This window comes from Mixophyes fleayi, chromosome 2 (assembly GCF_038048845.1).
Source record: "Mixophyes fleayi isolate aMixFle1 chromosome 2, aMixFle1.hap1, whole genome shotgun sequence".
Taxonomy (NCBI): Eukaryota; Metazoa; Chordata; class Amphibia; order Anura; family Limnodynastidae; genus Mixophyes; species Mixophyes fleayi.
This window is the reverse complement of record NC_134403.1, coordinates 217021666-217037608: the sequence shown is the minus strand read 5'-3', so window position 1 is coordinate 217037608 and position 15943 is coordinate 217021666. Positions and strand designations below refer to the sequence as shown.

At 41.5% G+C, this 15943-nt stretch overlaps 1 long non-coding RNA gene across 1 annotated transcript; it reads right to left on the bottom strand.

Annotated features, from left to right (window-relative positions):
- Positions 1-3362: 3362 nt before the first annotated feature.
- LOC142140293 (uncharacterized) lies at positions 3363-14714 on the bottom strand. The gene is made up of 3 exons (XR_012688381.1): positions 14618-14714; positions 6568-6633; positions 3363-3415 (listed from the first exon to the last, which is right to left on the bottom strand). It is a non-coding gene; the product is annotated as an uncharacterized LOC142140293 (long non-coding RNA).
- Positions 14715-15943: the final 1229 nt, after the last annotated feature.

Below are 15943 nucleotides of genomic sequence, written 5' to 3'. Positions count from 1 at the left end.
AGTGTTTGTATGAGGAGAGAGGTCAAGGAGAAATAGAAGCGGGTAGTGGAGTTTAGATTAAGCAGTGATCAAATAATTTACCACCTTAGTCGGAAAAGTCTTTGTGGCGCTTTAGGAATTAAAACTTTACTGAAGAAATTCTGGTAGCTTGTGTGAGGAATGAAAGCATGTGACGTGAGTATTGGCAAGCCTCTCACGAAGTTTGAAGGTGTGTTTTTCAGCGATTGGGAGGACACTGCCTTGCCAGGCCAAATCACCTCCGAGCTCTGTAGCCGCTGCACCCACTTTAGTTCCGCAACTGTTTATATGTAATCTTAGCACATCACATGCAGTACTGTCTAAGTCCACCTTGGTGCATTTATCCCCACCAAATATGTTTGCTAAACTTTATCATTATTGAATGTTTAAAACTTACATAAAAAGGAATTTTACAATGTTAAAAAATGGGAACATTTCTAAGAATGAATAATTCAGAAAACAAATAATTAGAACCTGCTTCTGTCCCTGTAGTGACAGTTGGTAGGCAGCTGTGCAGCTTTTACCCCAACTGCAGCTGTAATTTGCTGGAATCGATTGAAGCTGTATTTCATGATACTGTAGAACTGCCAACAAAGCTACCCATACAGAGTGTTTTGTTGTCATTTATGCAAGTTTTTAATTTTTCCTATCCCACAGTAAATAAAAGTCTTTGTTATCACCACTGTAACCCAGTGGCTGTCATATTTCAAAAGATATATACTAATACTGACATTAAAATGCAGACAGCGTAAATACCTACATGGAGAAAATATCTACATGGATAAAATACTGACAGTGTGATTGCCGACAGTCACAATGCCGGCATTAAAACAGTAAATAATGTGTGTGTGTGTGGGGGGGGTGGGGGAATGCTAAAAAAAAAAAAACCATTCCTTACTGTACCACCAGAACAGCCGGTGCATCTTTAAATGGACGCCTTAATACCAGGAATGAGAGTGTCGCTCTCTATAGTGACGTCATTTTGGCCGGACAGCCCGTTGATGCACCACATTTCTGTTGAGTCTCTTTTCCAAGCTGTCGGGAGAAAACACTATCGGTAAGCCCTCCATCGCTCTTCTCATGGCAAATTGCTGTCGGGTTTATGTTTTTGGTATTTAGTACCCAACCCCTAAGGAGTCCAGCCCCGTGCTTTCAGCCTCTGGCCGGTTGCCATCATGGCAAGGGAATCCTAGGGCTGGTTAAGGTGAGCCTAGGGCTGGTTAGGGTGAGAATTGGGGGGAACCCCACACTGTTTGTCCCCCTGAATTGCCTTAGACCAGCTCTAGGCTGGCAGCACTAGGAGTAATATGATTGGGGATGGGCATGCTTTTTATTTAACATTTATTTTTAATTTTTCACTGTTTACTGCTGGTGGGTCCATTTGCATTGTCCTTTTAATTGTGACTGTTCGCATTTTCACTGTCAGTATTTTATACGTGTAGGTATTTACACTGTCAGGATTTTTGTGTCAGTATTTACACTGTAGGGATTTTCAATACCAGAAATTCGTACCCAACCCCTGTAACAAGTGCTGTATTCAGTGGCATTACAGCTGAGCTCTATGACAGGCCTGTCTCTCCTGCCAGCTGCTACCTGGAGAAAGTGTTTTTAATCTTACAGCTGTTACTGTTCCAATGTGGAGGAGATGTACATAGCAGACAGGGGAAGAAGCGGGGTCCTGCTGAGGCCTATTAGAAGGTGGGGTCTCTTACTGCAATAGTAGGCACCCGCCTAAGTGCACGTCTGACCAGGGCCGTCGAGAGGGGGGGGGGCTGGTACTAATTACCCGGGCCCGGGCATGCCAACGTTTTTGTTTTTCTTTTTATTACTTTTTTTTTCAAAACTATTTTTTTTTTGTTGGGTTTTTTCGGGGCTCGGTCGTTGGGGGGGGGGGAAACAGGGTAGTAAAAATATTCATACTCACATGATCGCGGCGTCAGCGTCTCTCCTCTCTGCTGCTCTGTGCTCCTTTCAGACTGTCTGAATGCCGGGTGTGACGTCATCATGTCACGCCCAGCATTCAGTCAGTCTGGAGCAATGGAGCACAGAGCAGCAGAGAAGACCAAGAGAGAAGAAAAGGAAAAGGTAAGTTAAGGGAGAAAAATGGGGGGGGGGGCAGGGCCTGTCATAGAGGGGTTAAAAAACGAGGGGGGCCTGTCATAGAGAGGTTAAAAAACGAGGGGGGGCCTGTCATAGAGGGGTTAAAAAATGAGGGGGGGCCCTGTCATAGAGGGGTTAAAAAAGCGAGGGGGGGGCCTGTCATAGAGGGGTTAAAAAAACGAGGGGGGGCCTGTCATAGAGGGGTTAAAAAAGCGAGGGGGGGCCTGTCATAGAGGGGTTAAAAAAACGAGGGGGGGGGGCTGTCATAAAGGGTTAAAAAAATGATGAGGGGGGCTGTCATAGAGGGGTTAAAAAAATGAGGGGGGCTGTCATAGAGGGGTTAAAAAAATGAGGGGGAAGCCTGTTATAGAGGGGTTAAAAAAGTGAGGGGGGGCCTGTCATAGAGGGGTTAAAAAAGCGAGGGGGGGCCTGTCATAGAGGGGTTAAAAAAGCAAGGGGGGGCTGTCATAGAGGGGTTAAAAAAATGAGGGGGGCCTGCCATAGAGGGGTTAAAAAAGCGAGGGGGGGCCTGTCATAGAGGGGTTAAAAAAACAATGGGGGGGGCCTGTCATAGAGGGGTTAAAAAAACGATGGGGGGGCCTGTCATAGAGGGGTTAAAAAAATGAGGGGGGGGCTGTCATAGAGGGGTTAAAAAAAATGAGGCGGGGGCATGTCATAGAGGGGTTAAAAAAATGAGGAAGGGGCTGTCATAGAGGGGTTAAAAAAATGAGGGGGGGCTGTCATAGAGGGGTTAAAAAAGCGAGGGGGGGCCTGTCATAGAGGGGTTAAAAAAATGAGGGGGGGGTGTGTCTGTCATGGGTTAAAAAAGAGCCTATTGATTTTGATGTGTTAGCCATGCCCCAATGGCGCATTTGCCATGCCCCTAAATGCATGACCACACATCCGATTTTTTTTTTACCATACTCGACTATAAGGGGGCCCCCATTAATTTGTTGTACCAGGGCCCTGAATTTCTCTTGGCAGCCCTGCGTCTGACTGTAACAAGAGACGGTAAACGTACCTAACATATATAAATAGAATGTTCATTTGTACAATTGAAAGTACTGGGAAGGGAAACCAAATTGAGCCAACGCTGTGGGCTTGTCGGTTGTCTGGAACTGCTTCGTTTCTGTGTCTGTGGAGACAATGGAAACATGTAAAGTTATTTATTGGCATGACTTTTCCCAAGAGGATTATCATACACTGAATCTGGTACACTACATCAGGTACTGAACATGACAACTTGCCTTGTTGAACTGTGTTTTGTGGGTTTTACATGGAATATAGGATCGTTTAGCTAGTTGAGAAAGAGGGACAAACATGATCAGTCAGTGTCATAATCAGCAGGACAAAATACATACAGTTGTATTGAAGGCATAAACATACCATTTCTATATAGTGGTTAAATTAAACATCTCCTTCATCATAATAAGCTTCTGAGTATGATGCAGGATTACCTTCATCATTTGATTCAGCATCCAGAAGTTGGACTAATTCATGTCAATTAGACAATAAGTTAAAGACTGGAAAGTGGAAGGACAACACTCCAATTTGTTCATATTCAGGTCTTGAATAATGTCGGAGTCCTTCAAATGAGCAGTTTCATAATCCTCATATTGTTCATATATCCATCATCAGACAGGTATTCTAGAAAGTATGACCCAAATCACAGCAGTTCTTAATCAGCCTTCCTCTTAAGCCATGACTGTCGCTGCAAATGTTTCAACCAGGACATCCCCTAGCATTTCAAAATTATTTTCATTATCCTTTACATATATAACCAGAGGAGTAGCATGGATCCATGGCATCGGGAGCAAGTACATTCTATGGCGTCCCTCCCCCCATAGTGCACTAGAGAAGGGGGTGTGGCCACCAAATGGGGGAAGTTCAAGTGAAAAAGCAAACAAAAGAGCTGGGGCAGTTTTGGACTCACGCTAAAAGGGCCCACTGGAAGAATGCAGAGGTAGCAGCCCATAAATTAGTGTGTGTGACGCCATGAAGTAGTGCTCATAAAGTGTCATTGATTGAAGGTCCACTAACCTAGCAGCTTGTATTCCGGCCTGTCCGCTTATCCGGGGAGCAGAGTCTATCCACATGGGAAGGTTGCATTGCTTTACAAAATAAATATGCCAAGTAATTGCAAGTCTGATATTTTAAGGTCTTTCAGTATACTAAAAAAGACATGTCACATTTAAAAAATAATATTTAGTGGAAAAAATATTTTAAAAATAGAATAACAACATTTATTTAAAAAAAATTAAAAATATTTTAAAATGTTTATGCATAACAAAAAATACTTTATTCTAGGAATAAAGCATTTTTCAAATGATTAAATGATTTTAATTGGTTATCTGTTAACAGAATAAATTTTGCAACAGTATAAGTACCACCTTAATACTAGTGCAGTTCACATGGGGAAGCCTTCGCTGGAGAAAGCTGGGCGAGCATTAAAAGGCTGCACCCTCTATGGTAACATAGGGTCCACATGCTGCCACTATATGGCAATAGGCAGCATACGGCCAGTTGCGCTCAGTAGTGGGGGCGGCCAGGGATCACCAAAAAATGTTAGTCAACAGTACATGCCTCTTGACGGCGCCTGGAGCACCGGCTCCATCCATGGTACGCCAATATATTTCACAGCTCGGTAAAATTACAGGGTCATTAGCCGAATATTGTGCCAATCACATAATAAATGACCATTCGGCCCATTATCGCATTCGTGTATAGGCTCCAACGATGAACAATTATCGTTCCAAAGCATGTCGTATCATTTCATTTGATTTTTAAACCGGACTAAAAATCTCATCCAAAGATGAAACGATGTTGTTCCAATTCTGTAGTGTGTATGCACTCACAATCGGCAGTCTCCATAGATCTCTATGGAGTGTGCAGAGTCATGATCTTGTTAGCTGATGGTTATGACAAATGAAGAGCACAGACCTGAAAGCACTTCTTGTAGAACATGTATAGTGTATACACATGAATCGACATGCTGATCAGGACTTTTTTTTTCTGACGTTTGTAAAACTGTTAACGATATCACATAGGGAGAAATTTTCTGTAGTGTGTGCCCAGCCTTAGTCTCTCCCAGTGGAGTTTACAATATAATTTCCCTACCCCAGACACATACATAAACGCATTAGAACCAATTTATTTGGAAGCCAATAAACCTAGCAATATACTGTATGAGCAACTTGGTGTACCCAGAGAAAGCCGACAGAAATATGGGGAGACCAACACAGATAGCACTGGAGAAAGAATCATATTCAAGACCCCAGAGCTGCAAATCAGCTATGCTAACCACTGTGCCACCATGATGACCAGGTAGAGATACAAAACAAGATAAAAAAAACTCCATTGCAGTAGGTGAAATTGTTATCCATAGTTTAAAATTGGCAAACATTTGTAAAAAAAATTACTTTGCAGCTAGATAAACAGACCTTTGAATAAGTAAATGTAAATGACCCTCATACTGTTTTTTTTAGATTTACAAATATATTAGGGAAGCCAGTACGTCTCACAATATCTGGTTATATAGCATGAAATGACTTTAGGATTATAATAATGCACAATGGGAAAGTGAGTGTGAATAGAGACTGCCCTTGGATGAACAACTGATGAGTGAGCAGGCAGGGCTGGGAATACAAGCTCTGATCTCTGACATTACAGGAATCTGTCAGCCGCTTTCACTTCACGCCCAGTAACTTTGCAAGCAAAGTGGTTTTTCTTCCAAGCTTCCAAGTTATTTAAGTTTTGCATGGCTTTCCAACAGGTATATGTGATTTCTAATTAGTAACTTTTAATCAAATTAATTTAAATAAATGCATTAATCATTTCCATTTTACCAATTGTCCGTAGTAATATTTGTAAAATGCTCAATACTGTACATCACATCATTGCTGCCCAGGGAAATCTATCGTTTAGTGGAAGATGCACAGTCCATTATCACTTTCCCCATTTAAAAGTATGTAATATACATACATTTTCCTACTTAGAAAACAGTGATGTTTTTAATAGTTATGCTTTAAAGCGTTGTATTCTTAGAAACAACCTGTACAACATTTGACCATTAATTCTTGTTGTGGACTTGCATTGTTTATTATTCTTTCAATACAACATACTGTATTTTAATGCTACCTACTCAAGGATGAAAGTTGGGAATGATGTAAGTGCTGTGTTCTCTGGATAATAAGACACAAAATAGGTTCTGCAACATGTAATATACCTAGACTATGGGATCTATTCATGAAGCGATCAAGAACCTAAAATCTGGCAAAAGTGCCGGAAAAAGGCTCTTTCACCACTTCACCCCATTTAACAAAGGCTTATCATCTGAGAAATCAGAGATTTCTCCTGCCTTAAGCATCCTTCAGCTGCTTATCAGCATCCCCATAGACCTCTATGGGGACGGTGAACAGAATCAATTCATCTCTGGATAGCATTACTTACATTTAACAATGGAGTGCGGTCCCACAGGAGAGGGGATCCTCTTCGTTTGTACAAAGGAGCCAGTCCCTTTTGTAGGGAAACAAGAGTTTAGTTGCAGAAAGAGTCACCAAGGAATGCATGGCAGGTAAGTGTTCTTGAATATACTGATACCTCTTTCTGCATCGTTGCGATCAGCAGCGATGCAGATCCTTAAGTACTGCTGCCCACTGCCCACCAATGATAAATAGATCCCCATATGACACTGCTACACATACACAAGAATTCCTAGTGTACACAGTGCTGCCATACCAGAAAGTCACATTATTAAAAACTATGAAACATAGATACACTTCTTGTAAGTAACTGAATGATGCCAGACTGCTGGATTCTTTACACCTTACATCTACGGACCCATAATTACCTTCCAAAAGTCTCCATCTGCAGCAATCTCATTTACCTCAGCATATATAAATATTATATACAGTGACTTTCAATGTCCACTGTTGCAATTTTTCCTGGTTTTGGATAAAGGTACCACCTTTTCTACTGGCTAACAATTGTATTTGTTTACTATAATCATTCATGCTTTCCAAAATTTCAAATCCAAAGGGAGACATTAAATGGCAGATTAAAACTACTATCAACCCTGTCAATGCTCAGGCAATGGGCCCCCACTTCAGGAACCCTTCCTGTGCCTGGTCATGCCCTGAAACTCATAATTCTGTTGTATTAAGTCAAACAGCCTAACCCCAAGTGTATTGATGTATTAGGGCATAGTTTCCATAATGTGTATTGAAAGTGAAGATAAAATGTAGCTGAGTGTAATATTTATGAGTGATATTAATCTATACATTTACAGCGAAATTTTCCAGAGTTTTCAGAGCTTTGGTTCTATAAATTACCCTTCGCTGTGTCTAACCAGTCCTAGAAAAAAAACATATACAATTTAGCCTTCACCTTATCTCCCCATAGGTGGTAGTGACAAACCAACCTTGAAATTAATTGGAGGAATGTGACATCTGAGACACTCTCCCTTCAAAAATACAGGATTGTGCACAGCAAAGCAATTATATGATACTCAAGATTTAAAGAAGTAAAGCAAATCTTTTTTAGCTAAAAAAAAGTTTGGAAAGGGCATTGGACTCAATTAAAGGTAGTCTAATACTTTTCCTTTCTCAAATGTGTTTTCTCCCCTCTTTTTAATCAAAGTCTATTAGTCACATATGGATACAAAGCTTCTATTAACATGGAGCTGCAGTAATGGATGTATCATTTACATGTTCAGAGGTCCCCTTGCCATATGTTTCTTACTGACATGGCCAATACGGAGCATGTTTAGTCATACCAAGTAATAAATACAGGCGTGACATTTAAGAAAACTATAATTTAAAAAGTAATGGTTTTCAAACAACATATTTTATTTTAGCTTTTCATTTCACCATAATATTTTACCAAGCAATGTCAGTTTCATGAAAGTCAAATATTAACCATATATTATTGCAATGTTATTGTAAGATATAGGAGAACCAAAAGTGAAGGTTGACTTTCTGTATCTATCACATTATTTCAGCTTAAATAAATAACGCATACTTTTCATGTTTTATTAATTCTGTGTTCAGTATTTTCCATTGAGATGCTGCCAGCAAGTACTTTTATCTTGATTTCCATAGTTCAAGCCAACCTGCTACATTAATTAGACACCACTCCACCCCCGAAACCTTGCAATATGTTTGGAGTCCATACAAATAAAGTTTTAGAAGTGTTACTACATTTGGTTTATTAGAGATAACATGTTTAAAGGTGTGAACATAGCAAAGGTATACCGTATATACTCGAGTATAAGCCGAGTTTTTCAGCACATTTTTTGTGCTGAAAAAGCTCCCCTCGGCTTATACTCGAGTCCTACTTACCTGGTCTCCGGTCTCCTGTCTCACCCGCTTTGTCCCGCTTGGTCAGCCACCATTTTATTGTAGCCCCGTGTATGTGTATTCATTGCACAGGGAATAATAAAGTTAGATGAAAAGGAGCCTGTCATTTCCTCTATCCCCGCTGGTCAGAGACACGTGAGCTGCTCGTTACACACCAGAATCTAGCAGACGCCGGGACCTTAAAGCCTGTCTTAGAGGAGAAAGCCGCGGACTTCTATCTGTCATCCAGCTAAGTGATTTTATCGAGTCATTTCATCGTTGTACCTTTGTGTCCTAGGACTGTGTTTATCTGAGCTGGTATTTGAATGAAACGGTGTCCGTTACTCCATCTGCATTTCCATTGTGTATTTTTCAGGAGCAAATGTTAACTACTTATACCGGGAGTTAACTCCATTGGCATACCCATGTGGCGCTGACCTATACTTATATGCTCAAGATCTCATACATATATATTAGTTTCAGCGGATGCTCCGATTTGTATCTGTGCACGTTATGTGCTGATGTGATTTTTAATAGAGTATAAGTCAAGCTGCTATTTAGCAGATGCTTCTATATCATCATGTGCACATATGGTTATTATCAATCCGGATTGCTCTAGATGTGGATTATAGACTATAGTAGATATGGGTATATATTATGTACTTTATGTACCCAAGAAGAGTGAGTTTAAGCTGTGTGGCTATATGGTACTAGCTGTATATGTATTTATCTAATGCATAGAAGCCACCCCCCAATATTTTTATTTTTGAAATTTACCAGTAGCTGCTGTATTTCCCACCCTAGGCTTATACTCGAGTCAATAAGTTTTCCCAGTTTTTGAGGTAAAATTAGGTGTCTCGGCTTATATTCGGGTCGACTTATACTCAAGTATATACGGTAATAAGAAAAGGAGAAGAGTGTATAATCAGCAAGCAAGCACACATCTACACAATATAATCCAATACCAATATTTGCAAGGAAAAAGTTTACTTACACAAAAAAAACTAGGAATAAATTACATGGGAGAAGGTGCTAAGTTGCTACACAAAAATATATCCTGACAACAGAGGCTATAACGATTTACAGTAAAAACCAACAGGACAGCAGTACAAAGTATAACTGACTACTGCCAGTTTTAGTCACTAATTACAGTGTTCATAATAATAATAATAATAATAATAATAATAATAAAAAAAAAGAGCCTATTGTCTGTATGGCTTTAAATTAACATAATCAATGTCCCTCTTTAGCAAGGGTCTAACGCCTGGCACACAACAAAAGGTAGCAATGTAATCCTTGGTCATTAGGCCGCGCAGGTCAGCATAACCTGCTTTTAATACAGGACTAAGAGAACAAACTCTTATTAAGTTGGGAGATCACACAAGATGTTTATTCACAAAGCCATTGGCTGCTCCAAACCAACACTTACTACTCCGCAAACCATGCCCCATAAAGTTCTTACATCAAGCCACAACAAGTGGAAAAAACTTGGAGAAATACAGTCAGGTCCATAAATATTGGGACATCGACACAATTCTCATATTTTGGGTTCTATACACCACCACAATGGATTTTAAATGAAACGAACAAGATGTGCTTTAACTGCAGACTTTCACCTTTAATTTGAGGGAATTTACACCCAAATCAAGTGAACGGTGTAGGAATTACAACGGTTTCTATATGTGCCCACCACTTTTTAAGGGACCAAAAGTAATGGGACAAACTAAACAATCCTACATCAAACTTTTACTTTATGATACTTTGTTGCAAATCCTTTGCAGTTAATTTACAGCCTGAAGTCTGGAATGCATAGACATCACCAGACACTGGGTTTCATCTCTGGTGATGCTCTGCCAGGCCTCTACTGCAAATGTCTTCAGTTCCTGTTTGTTCTTGGGGCATTTTCCCTTCAGTTTTGTCTTCATCAAGTGAAATGCATGCTCAATCGGATTCAAGTCAGGTGATTGACTTGGCCATTGCATAACATTCCACTTTTTAGCCTTAAACAACTCTTTAGTTGCTTTTGCAGTATGCTTCGGGTCATTGTCCATCTTCACTGTGAAGCGCCATTCAATGAGTTCTGAAGCATTTCACTAAATATGAACAGATAATATTGCCCGAAACACTTCAGAATTCATCCTGCTGCTTTTGTCAGCAGTCACATGATCAATAAATACAAGGGAACCAGTTCCATTGGCAGCCATACATGCCCACGCCGTGACACTACCACCACCATGCTTCACTGATGAGGTGGTATGTTTTGGATCATGAGCAATTCCTTTCCTTCTCCATACTCTTCTCTTCCCATCACTCTGGTACAATTGATCTTTGTCTCATCTGTCCATAGGATGTTGTTCCAGAACTGTAATGGCTTTTTTAATGTTGTTTGCCAAACTCTAATGTGGTCTTCCTGATTTTGTGGCTCACCAATGGTTTACATCTTGTGGTGAACCCTCTATATTCACTCTTGTGAAGTCTTCTCTTGATTGTTGACTTTGACACATATACACCTACCTCCTGGAGAGTGTTCTTGATTTGGCCAACTGTTGTGAAGGGGTTTTTCTTCACCAGGTAAGAAATTCTTCTGTCATCCACCACAGTTGTTTTCCATGATCTTCCGGGGCTTTTGGTGTTGCTGAGCTCTCTGGTGCTTTCTTTCTTTTTAAGAATGTTCCAAACAGTTGATTTGGTCACACCTAGGGGTAAATGTATTTATGTTCGGATTCTTCAACTCCGGCGTGTTCAGCGTCTTCGGCTATTAAATTTAAAGCGGTGCTGCATTGTAAAGGGAATTTTCCCTTTACAATGCAGCGCCGCTTTAAATTTAATCGCCGAAGACGCTGAACACACCAGAGTTAAAGAATACGGACATTAATACATTCACTCCAAAAACATACTGGTAGGTTAATTGGCTGCAATAAAAAATTGACCCTAGTCTCTCTCTCTGTCTGTCTGTCTATGTGTGAGTGCGTGTCTATAGTAGGGAATTTAGACTGTAAGCTCCAATGGGGCAGGGACTGATGTGAATGAGTTCTCTGTACAGCGCTGCGGAATTGGTGGCGCTATATAAATAAATGATGATGATGATGATGATTTACCCCTTAATGTTTTTGCTATCTCTCTGATGGGTTTGATTTATTTTTTCTGCCTAATGATGGCTTGCTTCACTGATAGTGACAGCTCTTTGGATCTCATATTGAGAGTCGACAGCAACAGATTCCAAATGCAAATGTCACACCTAGAATCAACTCCAGACCTTTTACCTGCTAAATTGATGATGAAATAACAAGGGAATAGCCCACACATGTCCATGAAATAGGTTTTGACTCGATTGTCCCATTACTTTTGGTCCCTTAAAAAGTGTGAGGCGCATATAGAAACCGTTGTAATTTCTACACCATTCACCTGATTTGGATGTAAATATCCTCAAATTAAAGCTGAAAGTCTGCAGTTAAAGCACATCTTGTTAGTTTCATTTCAAATCCATTGTGGTGGTGTATAGAGCCCAAAATATGAGAATTGTGTCGATGTCCCAATATTTATGGACCTGACTGTATGCTCACTGTTAATTTCCTTGAAAAACTCAATGGCAGCCCTCACAATGGGTTAGCTGAGTATAGACAGAAAACAAGAAAACTCCACCTGGAGGGTATATAAGGTGACTCCTCCTCCATACTAGTGTCTTTAGTAACTTCCAAAGCTGTCCAACAAAACATAAATATAGAACATGGGTGGAAAAAAATCGGGCTGCCATGGAGCATTTAAAGGAAAGGAAATTAAGGATAAGCATAATTCTCCAATTTTTCTTTTCCTACTCCATGGCAGCCCACACAATGGCATGTACCAAAGCAGTATAAATAGTAGGGAGGGCCAAGAAATCAACAAATTGAGCAACTTTTTGGAGAATTGTTCTCCCAAACTGCGCATCTAACAAATAGTGTTTGGTAAATGTGTGATTGATGACCATCCAGCTGCTTTGTTAATGTTGTTCATTGATGCCTTAGCCTTGCATGCCCAGGTGGTAGCCACAGCCTGCCTTTAATAGTTTGGGCACTTCAGGCCCGTTCCCCTTGTAGGCTCATATAATAACATCCTTGATCCATCCTGCCGAGGTAGATTTCGATGGAGCATATCCTTTGTAGGGACCCCCAGGAGAATAAAGAGTCGCTCGGTTTTTCTGAGACCCCTTGTTCTGAAGAGATAAATAGATATCGCTCTTACCAACCTAAGGTATGAAGTTGTTCTTCTCTCTTATGAGGTGGATGCAAACACAGAGATGGCAGTATTGTTCCTTGATTAATAAGAAAGATGAAAGGTAAATAAGCAGGATTAGCCCTCAAGACTACTTTATCATTATATATGTTTAAGAAAGGCTCCTTATACCAAAAAGCCTGTAGATCTCCTACTCGACAAGCAGATGTACTTGCTAGTAAAAACAACACTTTGAGGGTGAGCCATTTGAAGGAAACGTCTTGCAGATGTTTAAAAGTATCTGAGATTGAGGAATCCAAAACAATGCTGAGATTCCAAGGCGCCATAAAAGGTTAATTTATGGCCATAAACCTTTACTGCTTGAAAAAATTGTTATATAAGGTTTTGAGATTCCAACTTATCATCAAAAAGAATACTCAGGGCAGATATTTTGTACTTTCAGTGTAGAGAATGCCAGACCCTTAACAAAACCATCTTAAGAAATTCTAGAATAACTGGGATACTGGCTGACATAGGATCTTCTATCCTATCTTTTAACATATTTTCCAGTAATAAATTCTAGAAGAACTATTTTCTCTTGTTAGAACCAATATATTAATAACATTCGAGACACCTTTTTGTTTAAAAAGTGACCACTCAATCTCTATGCCATCAAGAAAAGGAGTCTGGATTTGGGTGAAGGATTGGACCTTGGTGTGGAAAATCTGGCCTGCATGGCAGAGGCCAAGGATGTTCTCGAAGCATTCTTCAAATTACAGCAAACCAGGGATGGTGAGGACAAAATGGGAGAGCATAGGATATATTGAAGATTATGTTAGGAAACCAAATATTGAGTATAAAGATAACAGAGGGCTGGGATTAGCCCGAGGTAGAAGAGTTGTCCCACCCACCCAGGCCCTATTTTTGTTTCTCGCTCTGGTTTTCTATATTAATTTTTCTTTTTTATGCTTCTTAGTGTTGGGTCAGTTGAGTGAAAATTTCACAAATAAAGTTTTGTAGTGGCGGTAAGCAGCCCAGTCAGCGGACAATTGGTCACATTCAAGACGTGGTTGGACTCTCCCCTAAATTAGTGAGAATAACCCTTTGGGGTTATGGGGCTCCGCTTAGGCGGGCGTGCCTCAGCCGTACCCAATCTAGTGGGGCGGAGAATATAGCTCATGGGTGTGACCTAGGGGCTGATTGGTCTGCTTATATTTGCCACCTCTTCTCAATATATTGATAATCTCAATAAATTGCTGACCTTCTATTTTAGCCAAAACAAGTCTCCGTGTCTTTATTTCTTAGTGGTATATTAACTCTGTCAGTAACAATGTAAAGGTAAAATGTCACCCGTTATGCGGATTATAACTCCTGTGTCAGCATATTTATAAATTGGTGTGACATAAAGACCCCCTTTTTCTATATTGACAGAATCTAACTCTATCAGAGAACCAATATTTAATAGACAGGTTGGATCATTGTTTTCATCATCCAGGAGAAAAACATTAAAGTGTTCTGGCGGTTGTCCTTTTGTTTTAGGGGCACAAACACACCACACGGAACTTCTATATATTTAAAGCACTGCATAAAAGCATCAGGCTTAAGTACAATCATGTGTTCATCCATCTTATTTGTGATGAAATGACCGCAAACATCAACTTGTGATATTGAAATGGAGGCAAAGAAAGGCACTGCTGAGATTCAAACTCAAGTTCTCCTATTTACTTAACACGCACTTTAACCAACTAAACAACAGCACCACATCACACGCTATTATTAAATTTTAAAGCAGCTTATTAGGAGATTTGAAACTAAGCTGCAGGCAAGAACTATGCTCATAGAGCATGGCTACTAGACTTGCTTTGCTGAATCTTTTTCCAAGTGCAGGCTCCACATAGGTACTAATAAAAAAAGAAGATTAACTGACTAACTGAAAACACTAAAAATAACAAACACCCTTACTATGGACTTACCTGTGGTGTGTCCTTCAGATTTTTTGGGGTGGGCACCTGGTCCATCTGTGCAAGTATCGTCGGTGGCATCAGCATCATCATTTCCTACCCAACCCTTGGAAGACACAGCTGAAAAGAGAAGTGAATGTGACTTAGAGTGGAGAATGAGACAGACAGTTATGATGGGGCATTAGCAGGACATGATCAACCAATAGGGCAGTGGTTCCCAAACTTTTGCAGTTCGCGGCACCCTTAGAGTCTCCAAATTTTTTCAAGGCCCCCCTCCAAAATAATTATTGAGCAGTCCTGTTTTAGAAGTAGTTGGGTCAAAAAATTGTAATAAGTATTTAGGTCAGGACAGAAATACTTATTTAGTTGTATGCAAAGATGCCCTCTCTGCATCCAGACACACTGCCCCCTCTGCATCCAGACACACTGCCCTCTCTCACACTGCCCCCTCTGCCCTCTGTCACGCTCTCCCCTCTCCCCTCTCTCACAATGTCCCCCTCCTCTGCCTTCTCACACGCTGTCCCCTCCTCTGCCCTCTCACGCTGTGTCCCCCTCCACTGCCCCTCTCATGCTGTGTCCCCCTCCTCTGCCCCACTGTGCCCCTCATCTGCCCCACTCCTCTGCTCTCTGTCCCCCTTCTCTGCCCCGCTGTCCCCATCCTCTGCTCTCTGTCACCAACCTCTGTCCCGCTGTCACCATCCTCTGCCCGGCTATCACCATCCTCTGTTCTCCTCCTCTGTCCCGCTGTCACCATCCTCTGTCACCAACCTCTGTCCCGCTGTCACCATCCTCTGCCCCGCTGTCACCATCCTCTGCTCTCCTCCTCTGTCCCGCTGTCACCATCCTCTGTCACCAACCTCTGTCCCGCTGTCACCATCCTCTGCCCCGCTGTCACCATCCTCTGCTCTCCTCCTCTGCCCCGCTGTCACCATCCTCTGCTCTCCTCCTCTGTCCCACTGTCACCATCCTCTGCTCTCCTCCTCTGTCCCACTGTCACCATCCTCTGTCCCTCTGTCCCCCTCCTCTGTCCCGCTGTCACCATCCTCTGTCACCAACCTCTGTATCGCTGTCACCATCCTCTGCTCTCCTCCTCTGTCCCGCTGTCCCCATCCTCTGTCACCAACCTCTGTCCCGCTGTCACCATCCTCTGCTCTCCTCCTCTGTCCCGCTGTCACCATCCTCTGTCCCCCTCTCACCATCCTCTGCTCTCCTCCTCTGTCCCGCTGTCACCATCCTGTCACCATCCTCTTCTCTCCTCTGTCCCGCTGTCACCATCCTGTCACCAACCTCTGTCCCGCTGTCACCATCCTCTGCTCTCCTCCTCTGTCCCGCTGTCAC